This window comes from Carcharodon carcharias, chromosome 15 (genome assembly GCF_017639515.1).
Source record: "Carcharodon carcharias isolate sCarCar2 chromosome 15, sCarCar2.pri, whole genome shotgun sequence".
NCBI classification, from domain to species: domain Eukaryota; kingdom Metazoa; phylum Chordata; class Chondrichthyes; order Lamniformes; family Lamnidae; genus Carcharodon; species Carcharodon carcharias.
The window spans coordinates 97,007,224-97,024,701 of NC_054481.1; positions in this window are offsets into that span (position 1 = coordinate 97,007,224).

Genomic DNA, 17,478 nt, shown 5'->3' on the forward strand with positions numbered 1-17,478 from the left:
CAACATTAATCAAAGAAAAATTGCAACAACATGAAGGGGATCCCCTCCAAACCAGGAGCGAATGCTTCACTCGGTATGGCTAGTCATGCTGTACAGGTGACACCAGATCATCATCATGTTACTGTTAACATCTAAAAGAGGAGCATCAGCACTGGAGCATGAAGTGTGAGGACCCTGTTATAATCTGAAAAATTGATGCATGTCAAGAAAGAAATGAGGCATTTGAAAGTCAACATTCTTGGTTTGAGTGAAACGTATTGGAAAGCCGCAGGTAATTTTACATCAGGGAGCATCACACTCATCAACTCAGGAGGACAAAAGTATGAGACAGGTGTAGGAATCCTCCTAGATGAAAAAGTTTGAAAATTTGTGTTAAGTTACTGGCTACCTCGGACAGAGCGATCCTAGTCAAGATCAGAAACAACCTTTCAATCTTGCCATTATCCAAGTCTATGCACCAACATCTGACAGTGAAGAAGATGTTGGTCACTTCTATGAAGACCCTGTTAAAGCCAAACCTCAATGTAAAACAAATGAGTTGAATTTTGTAATGGGTGATCTAAATGCAAAAGTAAGTTCTATCAGGAAAGGCAACATAGTTGACCCCATGGTCTGGGTGATGTCGATGAAAGAGGGGAAATATGGATCAATTGCTGTACAGCTAATGATCAGGTTATTCTAAATACCTCGTTGAAGGAAGATCCAAGAAGGAAATACACCTGGGGCAGAATTTTCTGCCTGTCAGATGGGCGGGCCTGAACCGACCTCCAGCGGGCGGGCAGCCAATCCCCGCCAGCGAAGCGGGCCGCACCGCCATTTTATGTGGGTGGGCCAATTAAGGCCCGCCCAGTGTGACGTCCAGTGGGAAGTGCTATGTGCTTCTTGTGCGGGATGGTGGGTGGAGGGGGACTCCCTAAAAGCGAGAGTGTGCTCTCTTGCGCATGCGCACGAAAGAGCGCACATCTCCCTAAGGCTAAATGCTGCCTCAGGGAGATCGCTTCCACTTTGAAAAATATTAAAAATAGAAAAAAAAAATCCCTAACATGTGCCCCTCATGTGACAATGAGATGGGACATGTTCATAATTTACATAATAACTTTATTAACATTTTTAAAACCCTGCATGAAACCTCATCCCACCGCAGGATAAGGCTTCATGTTTTCTCTATTTGCCGCTGGGGCTCCTGGACTGTCCACCAACATTAAGGTTGGACGGGCAGGTCCTTTAATTGTTTTAATGATCCTGTCAATGGCCTCAATTGGCCATTGACAGGTCGGCGAGCCCACAGCTAATTTTGCTGCGCCCCCGCCTTCCTGAAAATTTAAATGGGGTGGGGTGATGTTGGGGGTTCCACCCAACGTCATCCTGCGTCATTTTACGTGTCGGCGAGTGGGCCCCGCCCCCGCTCGCCCATGGCAAAATTCTGCCTCTGGAAATGCCCTGGTGACATGACCAGAAATCAAATTGACTATGTGACAAATACAGCAGGTTCTGAAACGCAGTTCAACAAGCAAAGACCTATCTGGACACCGACTGTGGAAGTGACTGTGTACCTCTAGTTTGCACAATCAAAATAGAGCTGAGGAAGTTGAAAAAAACAGGAACATTACAGAGTCTAGATTATGAACTACGCAATACAGAGAGCTCAATTAAAGAAAAATTTAAAGTGGAAGTTCAAAACCGTTTTGAACAGCTTGAAGGCCAAGGAAACCATTTACTATGGAAAATATTCAAAGCATCAGTGTTAGAATTAACAAAAAACACCATTCCAATTAAAGGAAAGAGAAAAAAACAAAAATAGATGATAGATAAAATATCAGATCTGAAGGAGCACAGAAAGAGGTGAAGCAAATAGAACAATGGAGTCATTAAGAATTAGATTAAAAGGATCAAACAAAATTGAGTTGAAGAGAAGGAAAAATAGTTGAACAAATAATGTGAAGGAATAGAAAAATGTAAAAACAGAGATTCAAGAACAATGCATAAAAACATGAGGGAAATCACAGGAAAAGTTGGGTCTACATCTGGCCAACAAAAGCAAACATAGGGAAGTTATCATGGAAAGGGACCAAGTATTTGCAAATTGGAGTGACTACAGACAAGGTTTATTTCAGGACAACAGATAAGAAGAAAAGCCAACAATTAAGAAAACATGGATGGTCCAAGGATCATGAAAGATGAAGTAAGAACAGCAATAAATAAGATGAGAAACAATAAAGCCAAAGACCCAGATAAAATAGTCACCGAACAAATTAAAAGTTTAGAAGATTTTGGAATAGACAAATTGACTCTCATCTTTAATGAAGATTATGACACTGAAGAAATCCCAGAAGACTTAAGTAAATCAACGTTTATTGCACTCCCTAAAAAGTTCAGAGCAATTGAATGTGAACTCCATCACACTATCAGTCTGATTTACATTACTAAGGTTCTTCTCCGAATACTGATGAACAGGGTGTTATGATCCCAGCTGATGTTAATGCTGGGCAAGTCAGATCCCAGAGTGGAACCTGGCTTGATAGACCCTAACTTTTATGTTTTTATTTGGAAACCTTGGAGGAGCAGTTACTGAACACATTTATAGGAGTCCGCTAGTGTACTTTTAAGAAAAGAACAAAACATGTATTAAACAAGAAAAGATGAACTATATTCCACTTCTCCTTCACTCCAACTGTACTTTTATAGATATACACAAATTCTTAAAGATAACACAAGTTATAAAACCTATCTTATACTCTAATGTTTAAAGTAAGTATACAATCTATGTAAATTAATAGACAAACTGTGGTCATACACACCACAATCCGAAACCAAGTTTCTATGGATTTCTCATCAATCCTCCCAGACATTTGTCCACCATGAGACAACCAGTTTCACTGAAACCCCGTATTTCTCACCGAAACCCCATATTTCTCATGAGGATTTCCAGTCTCCATGTTCAAAGAACTCACCTTGGAATTTTCTCCCAAACGATGCATTCTATTGGATGTCTTCAACAAGGATTTCGACCTCTCTTTCAGTTCCATTCCAGCTCCTCCAGATCTCTACATGAATTCAAGCTTCACCTTCCACATGCACTCTGTCAGATATTCAGCCATGCCAAGCAGAATACCACGGCTCCAGAAGCATGTAGTAAGGAGTCACCAACCTTCAGCTGCCACCTTGGATCTTCTGGATTTTCTCAAGCCCACTTTGCTTTAAGTCTGCTCCCTGCAGCTCTGTCTTTTTAATTCAGAGTCTTTTCTTCTGCTCCTTACTTTCAATTCCACTTAACAGGACCTGTTTCAGGTTCCTGTTCTTGTTCCTTGATGACTGTCTTTCTGGGAACTCTTTTTGTCCCCTCCCAGGTTTTTTGGGACTTTATTCTTTGTTTTGGGACCAGCTGTCTGCAGCTCCTGTGTCCTGCTTCTTCTAGCATTATTTGCAGAATGGAACTCCTCTGTCGAGATGCAGAATGTTACTTGACCTTTTCGCATTGTTTCACTTTCTTCCTCTTCTTTCCCTTCTGTGCAAGTGCGCAGGAACAGTTTCCATCCAAAGATATTTTTAAAAATGAGCTCCACATGTGCGGAGAGCTACTTACCGGCCTGGAACTGAAAAAAGTGCACCAACTGCGTATGTGCAGCCATTCCCTGGCTGGACATGCGCAGAACCTGAAGATCGGAAAGAGAACAAAGTGTGCATGTGTGGCTGTTCTACGGCTGGCACGTGCACAGAGACTGCCAGGGCCCACTGGATCTGTAGTTCCCAAACTCGGAGACTCAGTCTCCAGGTAAGTTACTTTCTTTTCCTTTTTGAGGTCCTCAGAAGGGCCAGGAGCAAGATGAAGCCAGAAATTTCAGCTCTTCAGTGTGGGTTTTGTAGAAGATAGAGGAACAAGAAATGCTATCTTTATGGTATGCATGCTATCAGAAAGAGCCATAGAGATGAAAAAGATGCATCATTTTTTTTCAGCTGGCGCAGACTCAATGGGCTGAATGGCCTCTTTCTGCGCTGGAAATTTTATATGGTTCTATGGTTTTATTAATTATAGTAAGGCACTTGATAAGGTGAAAGATCAAGAACTGATGAGCATGTTAGAGTCTCTTGATGGCAAAGATCTTTGAGCGATAATAAATCTTTATTGGGAACAAACCGCAGTCATAAAAGCTGAGAATGATTTAAATGATCTTGTGAAGATCAAAAAGGTGATCTGACAGGTGGGTGTTTTCTCCAGATTTATTCAGTTTGTATAATAAAAATGCTCTTAGAGAGATTGAAGACCTTCCTGGATTATTAGTTGAAAGTTGCAACTTTAATAATATAAGATATGCTGGTGACACTTCTCATTGCCGACTCTGAAGAGAAACTGCAAAAGATTTTGAATAGAGTAGCAAGTGAAAGCGAGAAGAAAGAGCTGAGCGTAAATTGTAAGAAAACAAAATGCCTAGTGACATCCAAAGAGAAAGTCATTCCAGAAAGCAAGATCACAGTGAAGAGTGAAAAGGTCAAACAGGTAGACAAATATTGTTACCAAGAGAGTATGTTAACATTGGATGGAAAGTGTGACCATGAAATGAGACGAAGGATTGGAATGGCCCAAGATGCATTTCAAAAAATGAAAAAGATTATGATCAATTCAAAATTCACTATGTAAACAAACACACACATTCATGCCCCATCCATGCCCACCCCCTCATACTTTCCATGCCACCCCCATGGCCCTTTATAGCCCCTCTGCCAGCTTAACGCAAACCCATGTCTCCCCACCCACCACCCTTTGCTCTTATATCTACGCCAACTCAGCCGGTATCTACTATGAGCAGAATCTCAGGAACTGAGATTAAATAAGTTCTGGTGTGTATTGGTGAATTCACTATTATTAAAAAAAACCTCTCATACATTAAAAACCCATTCACTACATTTAACTTTGTTTAATCCTTTATTAAAAAAAAAACATTTGTGTTCATAATCCCACTTCAAAGAGCTAAAGGCACAGGATACTGCAAAGGCTATGAGCCCTGACAACCTTCAAGCAATGGTATTGAAGACTTGTGCTCCAGAACTAACTGTGCCATTAGCCAAGCTGTTCAGTACAGCTACAACACTGGCATCTACCTGGCAATGTGGAAAATTGCCCAGGTATGTCCTGTGCACAAAAGACAGGACAAATCCAACCTAGCCAATTACGTACCCATCAGTCTACTCTCAATCATCAGCAAAGTGATGGAAGGGTTGTCGACAGTGCTATCAAGCAGCACTTACTCAGAAACAACCTGCTCACTGACACTCAGTTTGGGTTCTACCAGCGCCACTCAGCTCCTGACCTAGCAAAAGTGGAGTCAATGGGAATCATGGGGAAAACTATCCATGGTTGGAGTCACACTTAGTACAAAAGAAGATGATTGTGGCTGTTGGAGGTCAATCATCTCAGCCCCAAGACATCACTGCAGGTGTTCCCCAGGGTACAGCCCTAGGCCCAACAATCTTCAGCTGCTTCATCGATGACCTTCCTTCCATCAAAAGGTCAGAAGTGGGAATGTTCGCTGATCATTGTACAATGCTCAGCATCACTCATGACTCCTCAGACACTGAAGCATTCCATGCCCACATACAACGGGACGTGGACAACATTCAGGCTTGGGCTGATAAATGGCAAGTAGCATTCTTGCCACACAAGTGCCAGGCAATGACCATCTCCAACAAGAGAAAATCCAACCATCTCCCCATGATATTCAATGGCATTACCATTGCTAAATTCCCCACTATCAGCATCCCAGGGTTGCCATTGACCAGAATCTGAATTGGACCAGCCATATAAGTGCTGTGGCTACAAGAGGCTAGGAATTTTGCAGTGAGCAACTCATCTTCTGACTTCCCAAAGCCTGCCCACGATCTACAAGGCACAAGTCAGGAGTGTGATGGAATACTCTCCACTTGCCTGGATGAGTGCAGCTCCATTAACACTTGAGAAGCTTGACACCAATACAAAGCAGCCCACTTGACTGGTACCCCCTCCACCACCAATGCACAGTGGCAGCAGTGTGTGCCATTACAAGATGCATTGCAGCAACTCACCAAAGCTTCTTTGGCAGCACCTTCCATACTTGTGACCTCTACCACCTAGAAGAAAAAGGGTAGCAGATGTCCTCCACTTGTAAGTTCCCCTCCAAGGCACACGCCATCCTGATTTTAAATTAAGCACTGTTTCTTCACTGTTGCTGTGTGAAAATCCTGGAATATCCTCCCAAATAGCACTGTGGATATATCTATACAACCTGGACTGCAGCGGTTCAAGAACACAGGTCATCACCACTTACTTAAGGACAATTAGGGATGGGCAATAAAAATGCTGACGTCCACATCCTGTGAAAGAATAAAAAACATAAGCACTTGGAGCTGTCAATCAAACGGAACTGACAGAGGCGTTAGTGGTGATCTTTCAGGAATCACTTGAGTCAGGCAGGGTCCCAGAGGACTGGAAAATCATTAATGTAACCCCCCTGTTTAAGAAGGGAGTGAGGCAAAAGATGGGAAATTACAGGCCGATTAGCCTGACCTCGGTCGTTGGTAAGATTTTAGAGTCCGTTATTAAGGATGAGATTTCAGAATACTTGGAAGTGCATGGTAAAATTGGGCTTAGTCAGCATGGTTTCATCAAGGGGAGGTCATGCCTGACAAATCTGTTAGAATTCTTTGAGGAGTTAACGAGTAGGTTAGACAAAGGAGATCCAATGGATGTTATCTACTTGAACTTCCAGAAGGCCTTTGACAAGGTGCCACACAGGAGGCTGCTCAGTAAGATAAGAGTCCATGGTGTTAGAGGCAAGGTACTAGCATGGATAAAATATTGGCTGTCTGGCAGGAGGCAGAGAGTGGGGATAAGGGGGTCCTTCTCAGGATGGAGGCCAGTGACTAGGGGAGTTCCGCAGGGGTGAGTGTTGGGACCACATCTTTTTACTTTATACATTAATGATCTAGATGAGGGAACTGAGGGCATCCTGACTAAGTTTGCAGATGATACAAAGATAGGTTGAGGGACAGGTAGTATTGAGGAGGTGGGGAGGCTGCAGAAGCATTTGGACAGTTTAGGAGAATGGACAAAGAAGTGGCAGATGGAATACAATGTGGGGAAGTGTGAGGTCATGCACTTTGTTAGGAAGAATAGAGGAATGGACTATCTTCTAAATGGGGAGAGAATTCAGAAATCTGGAATGCAAAGGGACTTGGGAGTCCTAGTCCAGGATCCTCTTAAGGTTAACTTGCAGGTTGAGTCGGTAGTTAAGAAGGCAAATGCAATGTTGGCATTTATTTCGAGAGGACTAGAATATAAAAGCAGGGATGTGCTGCTGAGGCTTTATAAGGCTCTGGTCAGACGACATTTAGAATATTGTGAGCAATTTTGGGCCCTGTATCTCAGGAAGGTTGTTCTGGCCCTGGAGATGGTCCAGAGGAGGTTCACGAGAACGATCCCAGGAATGAAAGGCTTAACATATGAGGAACGTTTGAGGACTCTGGGTCTATACTCAATGGAGTTTAGGAGGATGGAGGGGGATCTGATTGAAACTTACAGAATACTGAAAGGCCTGGATAGAGTGGACGTGGGGAAGATGTTTCCATTAGTAGGAGAGACTAGGACCCGAGGGCACAGCCTTAGAGTAAAGGGAAGACCTTTTAGAACAGAGATGAGGAGAAACTTCTTTAGCCACAGAGTGGTGAATCTATGGAATTCATTGCCACGGAAGGCTGTGGAGGCCAGGTCATTGAATGTATTTAAAACCGAGATAGATAGGTTCTTGATTGGTAAGGGGATCAAAGGTTATAGGGAGAAGGTGGGAGAATAGGTTGAGAAACTTATCAGCCATGATTGAATGGCGGAGCAGACTGAATGGGCCAAATGGCCTAATTTCTGCTCCTATGTCTTATGGTCTTCACTACAGGCACCCCACTGTGATAATGAAAGGTTGTGAAATCAGTCATGTAGCACTAATCCTGGTATGATAACACTCAGACTTAAGTCGAAATAACAAGCACTGATTTTTTTTAACACTGCAGCTTTTATCAAATATTTAAAGGATAGGAGATTAAATCAGTTGACAGTTTGGCAATTCAAATGAGTTTGACAGTTTTACTGAATGTGTGCACTTTTTACACACATTCTTGTCTAATTTTAACAATCCCAAAGGGCACCTTACCTATCCCAAAGGGGACCTGTCATCTCCCAAAAGTGTCCTGGGACCATATCCAAATGGGCACCCTACCTCTCCAAAGTAGCCTGGCAGCTTTAGATCTTCTCCTACCAGGTCTAAAGTGCAGAAGTTGTGTTTGGGACATCCTACCTGCCAAAATATAGACCTGACTGAGGCAACTGCACTTTAACATACACAGTTGCCTCCCTGAACCATGGACATATATTTTAGAATGCACTCCCATTCCTCCCCCCAGGAAAAATGGCTGGGGCTGGATTTGAGGTGGGGACTTTCGGATTTGTACCTCTGCTGCTATTTTTGTGAAGACAGAGGGCTTCTCTGTCTGACCGAAAATTCAGGCCCAGGACTCTGCATATTGAGCACCACCTCAAAACCTGCTGATGACACATAAGTAGGAGACTTGGCAAATAGTGCAAAAACCTTTAAAAGACTAGAAGAAGATACAGACATGGTACCAGAATGGGCAGATGTGGGCAAGTTCATTTTATTTTAGCTAAATGTGAGGTAATACATTTTGGAATTAAGACAAGGAATGGAGTAAACTATTAATAGAGAAACATTGAAGGGTGTGGATACACAGAGAAACAAGGGTACAAATACACAATTCTCTGAAGGTGCTAATTTAGTTAGATACAGCCATAAGAAAGGACAGTAGAATTTTGGTTTTATAAACTGGATTTTAGAGTACAAGAGTAAAGAAATGATGGGTTTACACAAAGCATTGGTTAGGCCATAGTTGGAGTAGACTGTGCTGTGTGGAACATCTGTCATAAAAAGGCATTAAATCCATAAAAAGTGCACAGATTAGATTTAGAAGATGTGAGGAAAGGCTTGAGATACTGAAGTTATTTCTACTGGAACAGAGTACAGGCTAAGGAGAGATTTAAGAGGGTTTTTTAAGTGAATAAGGAGAAGCTGTTTCCTCTGATAGGGGAATCAGTTATAAAATGAAGAGAGGGGTAAGGAAAATTTCCACAGAGAGTGGAGGTTAAGGGAGAAAATAGCAAGATAAAAGAATTCCCAAATTGTTCCGAGATGGATGGTCAATCTCGGAAGCCACAGATTTTATAACATGGTATCTACTATGAGGAAACAATTTTGACATTGAAATGCAAGTAATTGTTAGTTGAATGAAATGGAAACAGAATTTGTTTGCTTTCTCAAAATTTGCAGTTTCAAAATGTTATGTGAAGCTTGGTAATCTGCAGTGCACCTTCTGTTATTAGGCCTCAGACTCTGATCAATTATTTCACTGACTCCATACCAACCTGTAATACAGCTTGTATGCCTCATGAGTGAGTGTTGCCACAAAGCCTGACCTGGATTGGTTTAAAGAAAATATATGTTCAATCCACTTCATCACCATTGTGTTTGCAAACCACAAGATGTTAAAAGGACCCATAATTCATGAAAAAGTCTCTACCAATTTTTAAATCTTTTTTTGTTTCCTGCTCATGTGGTTTGTAAACAAATTTTGTTAACAATTTGTCTGTTCATATTTTCCTTCACTCTCTCCTGATGCCTTTGGTTGAGAAGCCTCTTTCATGAAGGTGCAGAGTTTGAACCTTGCTTCAGAAATCTCAGCCAGTGGAGCCTGAAACTTTGGCTCTGAATTCTGGGTTAATATCCAGCAGGGTACTCACATCTGGCAGGTTGTGGGAACCTATAAAACCCTTCCACCTGATATGACTATCAACTGGTATAAAGTTGGTTATTGCCATGAAAGAAGAGTTCACCTCACAGCTTGTGAAATAATTAATTGACTTGTGAATTTTTCCACTATTTCACACTGTTCTCCAACAGGAGAGTGTAGATAAAAATTCTACCAATAGTACCACACACATTTCAAACCACATTAAATGGGATAAGTATTCGAGATGGTTAATAAGTCAGTGTTGAATTCCCTGTCATGCGAATTCTTAACTTTATGTTGGAGAGACATTCATCATTTGTATCTGATAATTCATTTGAGTATCCAGATGAGGTCTGGCCTCCCCCAAAACCTTCAGATGCTGCAACCTCTGGCACTGCAAATGCACGCAAGGGCCAGGATTTCCTGTGTTCGGTGGCGAGTGGACAATATGGTGAGAAGGACAAAAATCGGTTTCGTGATGGCATGAAACCAGTTTACGATCATCCGCTCAGCCCATTGATGGTGGGCCGTGTTCCTCAGCATAGGACATCGGGAACCTCATTGTAATACATCAGCATATCATTACAAGGTCAGCCCGCTGGACTCATCCTACCCTGCTGGATTGTCCGCCCATGTCAGCGGGAAAACATGCTGACGTGTTTCACAACAGCATAGACAAGGTGTGCATTTGACTTCAAGGTTTGTTTGCTTAACTTTCCTCGGTCAGCACTCGCAGTCATCAGTGCCAGGCTTCACAGACAGCACCACATCACTTTTGGGGGGCTCACGGGTAGGTCTCTACCTATTAGATCATATATATATGGGTGGCTTTCCAATGACTGCTGGGCTAGGGCTTGCTTGGGGAAGGCAGAGAAGTGGCCCCAGGCAAGGGAAGAGGCTGCAGGGTGAGGGCTGTACTGGGGAAGGAGGGTATCCCAGGTGTGTGGAGGAACATGTTAATCTGTGCAAATGGCCTCAACATAGTGAGGGCTGAGGAGGCAGTCTCCAGAGGAGATGGGGCCAGCTGGACATGTGAGGTCATGTGTGTGAGAATGAGTGGTGATGTCCCTTGAGCTGGCAGTGAGTGAGATGCCAGTGAATGTGTGATGGGCTGAGTGTGTGAGATGGTTGCCATATTCTGGCTGCACGGATGAGATCATTCATCTTCTATCTGCATTGGATCTTCTATCTGCATTGGATAGCCAACCACTTCTGTGCAGCATCGGCACTGATCACCACTGCATCGCCTACCAAGCCAGAGTGGTAACGTAGCTGGCCCTCCTGTGGCCAGATTGGGGGTAGGAGACATCACAGTGGGCCTCCACAGCATCCAAAAGGTGCTTGAGGGCTGCAGGCTTCTTGCCTTTCGGGACCATGTCTTCCTTGCTGCAGTGCTGGACAGTACTTTAAATGTGGTGCCTGGCGTGATGAAGCGGCAAAGTGATGGCTTGGTAGGCGAATTGGAGCCTGCCCGCCATGGAAATGGTGTGTATCCTGGGAATACATAATTAATGCAGCTGGTTTGGGATAACACGGTGTGAAAAGTCATCATTGCAGCCGACAGTCAAAATGTCATTTTCCCGCCCGCTACCATACTTAGTGCAAATCTGGAATGATTCCACCCAAAATGATATTTTGTCATATCTACAGAATTAACCCGTGACCAAACTGTTGGTAAAGTGATTCAGGAATCTATTTGATGTCATGTGGCATACAACCCACGTCCTCAGTGGTTCCAGAAAGGGCCCAAGTTTGAGGTGGAGGACCCTGAGGGAAGCTTCTGGGACTTACACTGATGAACAACTCCATCCAACCAGGGGTGAAGTTGGATAGGAGTGTTCCACGAGCCTGAGCCATATCAATCCAGGATTCTCAACCTACAGATATCTCTGCAGTGTTTGAAAGTGGAAAGTCAGCACCTGGGTGCAAGTGCACACCAGTAACTGACTGCTATTCTTAAACGGGGATTCAACTCCGCAGAGACCCAGAACTTCCCTTTGCCTTGGAAGATACCAGTGAGTTTCCTCTGTATTTTCTCTAGATATCCAAGTGGCCAACTGGTACAAAAGCATATAGCCAGCAGTTGTTTCATGACCAGTGCTCGACCACTGCAGAGCAGCAACATGGATCAAGGGAGTTTGGTATGCAAGATGAATCGCGGCTATTAGCACCAGCTCAGTCCAGTTTGCCAAACCGGCCTCATTTGCAAGATTCAGGTGGATTCCCAGGACAGGAAGTGGGCAGTAGTCCCTTCACAGGATATCTAAAAGTTTGGAGTATTTATCCCCAGCTCATCATTGTGAGGGGTTGCGGCAGAGTACACCGGCTGATACTTGCATTTCCTCAACATGTCAGTGGAATCAGTCACCATGAGGAGCACGTCATTGGCATAAGTAGAAAGGACAAACTCCACACCCAGTCTACATAAGAGGTGCAGGAAAGGCTCTTGTACATATGGAATATAACTGGCTGGACCTGAGCATTCCTGAAACATGCCTCCTCCAAAACAAAGGGGTGCCTGGGGAATGCCTTCAAAGATCTGTAAAACTAATTCAGGCAGTCCGCAGTGTCACATAGATGCTAGATCCAGTTGCAAATCCACGTAAATTTTATCAGCCTAGGCTATTTCATTCCAATCATCTGGAGACAAGAAATATTGCTATTAAGTTCCTGCTGCAATTAAAATAAGTCAGAGTTTCCTGTCCTCAGCCGCAGCTCATTCGTGAGCAGTCAGTGCTACCAGAGTCAGTACAATGATCAGGCAATGCTACAATAGCTTGACAACAAGGATGAGGTAAGTAAGTAATTGAGTGACTTTGTTTATCCAGTGTGTTGTAATAGTGATGTCTAGCAACCACTCACAATGAAGTAATTGAGTCAAATTCAAATGTTTGATTAAAACAGACTAGAGTATAAGCATTCTTTATAACATAGCTAAATGAAAATGAACTCATTCTGTTGGCTTGCTTTCCTTCCTACAAATGGCAATTTCTATTAAACAATTTGTATATCAATAAGGTTAGCAGTATTTTTGAACCTGTTTCGTAATTTTGACTCAATAAATTGGTTGTAGTCACATGTATTTAATCATCATCTCATGACGCTCTCTAATTCAGGGTTGAAAAGCGACAAAGGATTATTGAACTGTCCAATTGGAAAAAGGGGAGATAAACATCATTTCTTGCCCTTCACTCTATCCCCATGTGAATGATGAGGTCTTTCCTTTCTTATATGTACTCTTCCCGTGCTTTAGATAACTGGGCTTAGGTTGTGGGTTTTCCCAGGGTTCTTTGTGCCGCCCTCTGATCAAACAGCTGAGCTGCAGCTTAAGTGCGCTGAGCCCACCAAGATCACAGCTTTTCTGCAGCTTCCAAGATGAGATGCTGCATACTTGGCAGGGCCTTGATCAGCGGCAGGATGTCCAAATCTTTGTTTGCTCTTTTTATGAAGTATCCCATTCCCAAACCTGGCCCCTGCAATTTTTGTGGGGGTGGGGGATTGGGGCTGGGTTCTAAATTGCACATCTGTAGTTCACGGAGGCAACTGCACATATTAAAGTGCAACTGCCTCAGTCAGATCTGATTTTGGTTAGTGGGATATTCAACCTGTGCACTTTAGACCTGTAGAAGATCTAAAGCTGCCAGATTTCTTCAGTGAGAAAGGGTGCCTTTTTGGATATGATCCGGGGACACCTTTGGGAGAGGTCAGGTGCCCTTTTGTATTGTCCTTTTAAGTGCATAAATTCAGTGGGACTGTCAAGCTCATTTGAATTGTCAGATGGTATTTGGATATTGTACAAGTTGCAAACTCACCAATTTATAATGTGAAAGTTCGAGTAGGGAGTGCATGCCATTTGGAGCAAGTGAAATACCTTTTCCTTTTCCCTTAAATTGAATTTTATCACATGGCTGTGCATGCTAAGGTCAGATAGGAATGGATCAATGAGTCTCAGCTGACATTTACAAATGGAACATCTGGGATGGGTTATTAATTCCACTTTTTCTTCCCATTTTCTCCCTTCTCATCCTCTTTTAAACATGTGGTCAGCACCTCACCCAAACCTTCATTTATGTGTAAGCCTGGAATGTAAGTAGTGTGGAGTATCACAGCTAAACCCATTTCTGCCCTTACCTGCTGTCCCCAGAAATACACCATTGGTCACTGGAACAAATTGTAGTGCTTTACTGCTGCCTTGGATGAGATCAGATAACATAGATAAGAGATCAAACCTGGACCCTTTCTGGTTTGCATGACTCAGGTATTCACTGCCTTCACTGCCTGAGTCATCAGAAGTTCTCAGCTCTGTGGTGAGCATCAATGCTCCAAGTATAAATCCAACCAACTCAACCACAGCTGTTGCACCGGTTGAATGATTCTGCCTGGCAGTAATCAATTCTAGACAAAAGTTAAAATCTGATGGGAAGACACCAATATGAAATTGGAGGCCTTCTCATAGGATGCATTGCCTTCTGGGTGTGAAGGGAAAGGGTAAGATTCAGAGGGAAATAAAAGCAAGACAGACAGAAAACTCTCAAAAAGGTTTTCATTGACAATGAATAGAAATTTATTTCGGTTTGAGTTAAAGCAGCAGTAATACAACAATTTGAATGTCAAATAATTCAACAACAGTTCCTAAAACAAGGAACATTGTCCAAAGATTCTTTTTCTACAAAATTACTTAAGAAATTTGCACAATATGGAAAGAAAAGTACCAAGTCTAACAATGTGTGGTAATTAGAATTACTCAGGCTTTTTTCCAAGACTTTGTTAGACGTTGATATTAACGTAGGTTTTTTGGACAATTCAGTATTTTAGAACTAATTGCCTTTAGCTCCTGGTTAAATAGCCATCTCATTAAAATACATTGGGGTATATTATTCAGTCAATGATTATAAAATGGGGCAACCTGTTTATACTTCTACTTGACTTTCTACTAACAACAGTTATGGAAGAAAATATACTCAGTTGGCTTGCAGTGCCTCTTTGCAAATGCTCTTATGTAATTTCGATGATGGTAAAGGTATAATGAAACTGTGCCTTTTAACAGCTACATCAATGGATTTTAATATCATGTTTGGTCAGGCACCTCCAGTCTGTTAAAGCAGATGTGCTCAGGCAATGGGTCAGCTTTACAAGTTAGTGGCCCTGGGTGCAGAGCTTTCCATGATGGCTGTGCATTTTGCGAGTGTGGGTAAAGAAGGCAGCAAACCTGGCATCATATTCCATCCATTTTTCCACTTAATTTAAAGGACCGTTTTGGCAAGCAATTTATGTTATTTATCTTTTCCCATCAGTTAACTGGAATTATGTAATTTATATTAATTCATTTTTGGATCTATCTATACGTTAAAATATAAATTATAATACCAATAAAATATTTCATTCTGAACTGACAGCTGCTGTCTAATCTTCATTAAACTATTTTGTTAGTGTGTGCATTTTTATCAACATTCTCTAAATGTGTTTTAGTGTTGGTGTTTAATATAATTATCTATTTGTTTTGTGTTTGACCATGAAAATAAAATGGATGAAATCAGGTTAACAAAATATAAGTGCAAACAAAAAGTGACTCACCTGGGCTTTGTGGGCTAGATTGCTAGGGTAGTTGGATAATGGAATGTTGTGTCATGGGCAGTGGTTGAGGCAGAAGTCCATTGCATATTTTAAAGGAAAACTTGATAAATATTTGAAGCACAGGAAGCTACAGAGCTACAGGGAGAGAGAGGGGAGCGGGTATAGTTTTGGATTGTTCTAGAAGAAAGGCTGGACAGATTCCATGGGTCAAATGACCTCCTTCAGTGCTATAAAGAACTGTAACTCTCTGGTCGGATATGTATTACAAGCTATGGTTTGGACATTCTAGTGTTAAAGCATGTACTGAAGCATTGGCATGTTGGTGTATTACTTAACTGTCTGCTCTAGAAATATTTCTCCAAGCACTCTGCTAACATTTGGATCTATGTGAATTGCTGATTTATAACAATACCCTATAATGCCCTGAATATATTGGTTATAAAGAGTAAATGATTAATTTAACAGTAATAATTGAACGATAAGTTACTAACAGGGCAGCAGTTGTATAATCCCCTTCTTCAGGATTGGAAACTAGAAATCGATGTTCTTTTCAATATAATATATTTACAATACACATCCACACTTTCTACACAGATCCATCTCTCAGATCATCCTTAATAAGCAGCCACTGTACATTCTTTAAATTTCCTGTCACTGTACTCTCCCTGACTTCAGTTTTCTTCCCTTCTCTGTTGAAGACACTGACTCATGCCTGGGTAAATGTTACAGTCACTTTCCAATATGTACTTAAGTTGTAAGCCCAAAACATGCCAAGAAATTTGGGTCAAAAACAAAATACTGCAGATGCTGGAAATCTGAAATAAAGAAAAATAAATCTTCATCATTTACCTCAAGAGCACTACAATCTTCAGTCTCGCGTCACTGGTGAGCTGCCCATTACTGTTTGCAGCTTGGTGGCTCAATAGAAATGAGGTCTTGGACCTCAACTTCAGACCCAGGAATGGGGACATCTGAATTTCTAAGCCCAAGTGTCAACAGTCAATTCAAATATGGTGGAAAGGGGGGTCAACATTGCAATGGTGCCCCAACTTAAATTCACCCACATATATTTTCCATCAGAGGTTACTGGATGATGAGCAGGAATAGGAATGTGGGCTGATTCTTCTCCACTCCTTAGCCCAGGGATGCTAAGGCCCATTGCTTCACCCTTATAATGACTTTAACCAAGGCCAGCAATCTCAACACAAACTATCTGGTCCATATGGCTTAGTGCCATACTTACTTATGTACCAAGTGAGCTATCAGCTGTCCCATTAATTACACCTACCTTGCACTAATGAAGTGGATTAGCTATTCTACTTGCAACTGGCTTAAGCATCTACTTTTGAACAGACTAGGGATCAGCGGGATGCATTTATATCATTTGACTTTGTCACTTTGATTCTACACATCGAGGAACTGATTTGGTTTGGTCTCTTAAGGTTTTCACTGTATTTTCTTTTTGTTTAATAGAACAAAAATATTCTATTTGTTCTTTAGATACAAATCTAGTGGAGCCACTTTAGTTTGAAAATGAGATTTTCCTTTAAAGAAGCAACCTGTGTGGAGAAGCATCAGGTAGGTGGTTCTTGTATGTGCATGTCATATTTGAACACCCACGCTACCGAAAGTGAAGATGATGGCTTGGCTCACACTTGAGTGCGGTACTAGGGGAGCAGCGGTGTCGGAGGTGCTACTTTCTGACTAAGACATTAAATCAAAGCCCCATCTGTTCATGTGGATGCAAAAGATTTTGTTTCACTATTTGAGCAAAAACAGTGAGTTCTCCTGATGACCTAACAAAATTCATCACTCAACCAACCTCATTAAAATTTACTATCTAGTCATTTAACTTTTTTGCTGCTTGTGGGACACTGCTGCTTGCAAATAGCTGTCGTGTTTAACACCTAATAACAGTAACTGCACTTCCAAAATTATTAAGAGTGTGAAATGCTTTGGGATGTCCCAAGGTTGTCATATATGCTAAATAAGTGCAAGTCCATTTAACATCCCATTAAAGATTTGACCCAACAGGACTTTTGGCCACACCTCTGCCTAATAACATTTGTATAGGGCCACTTG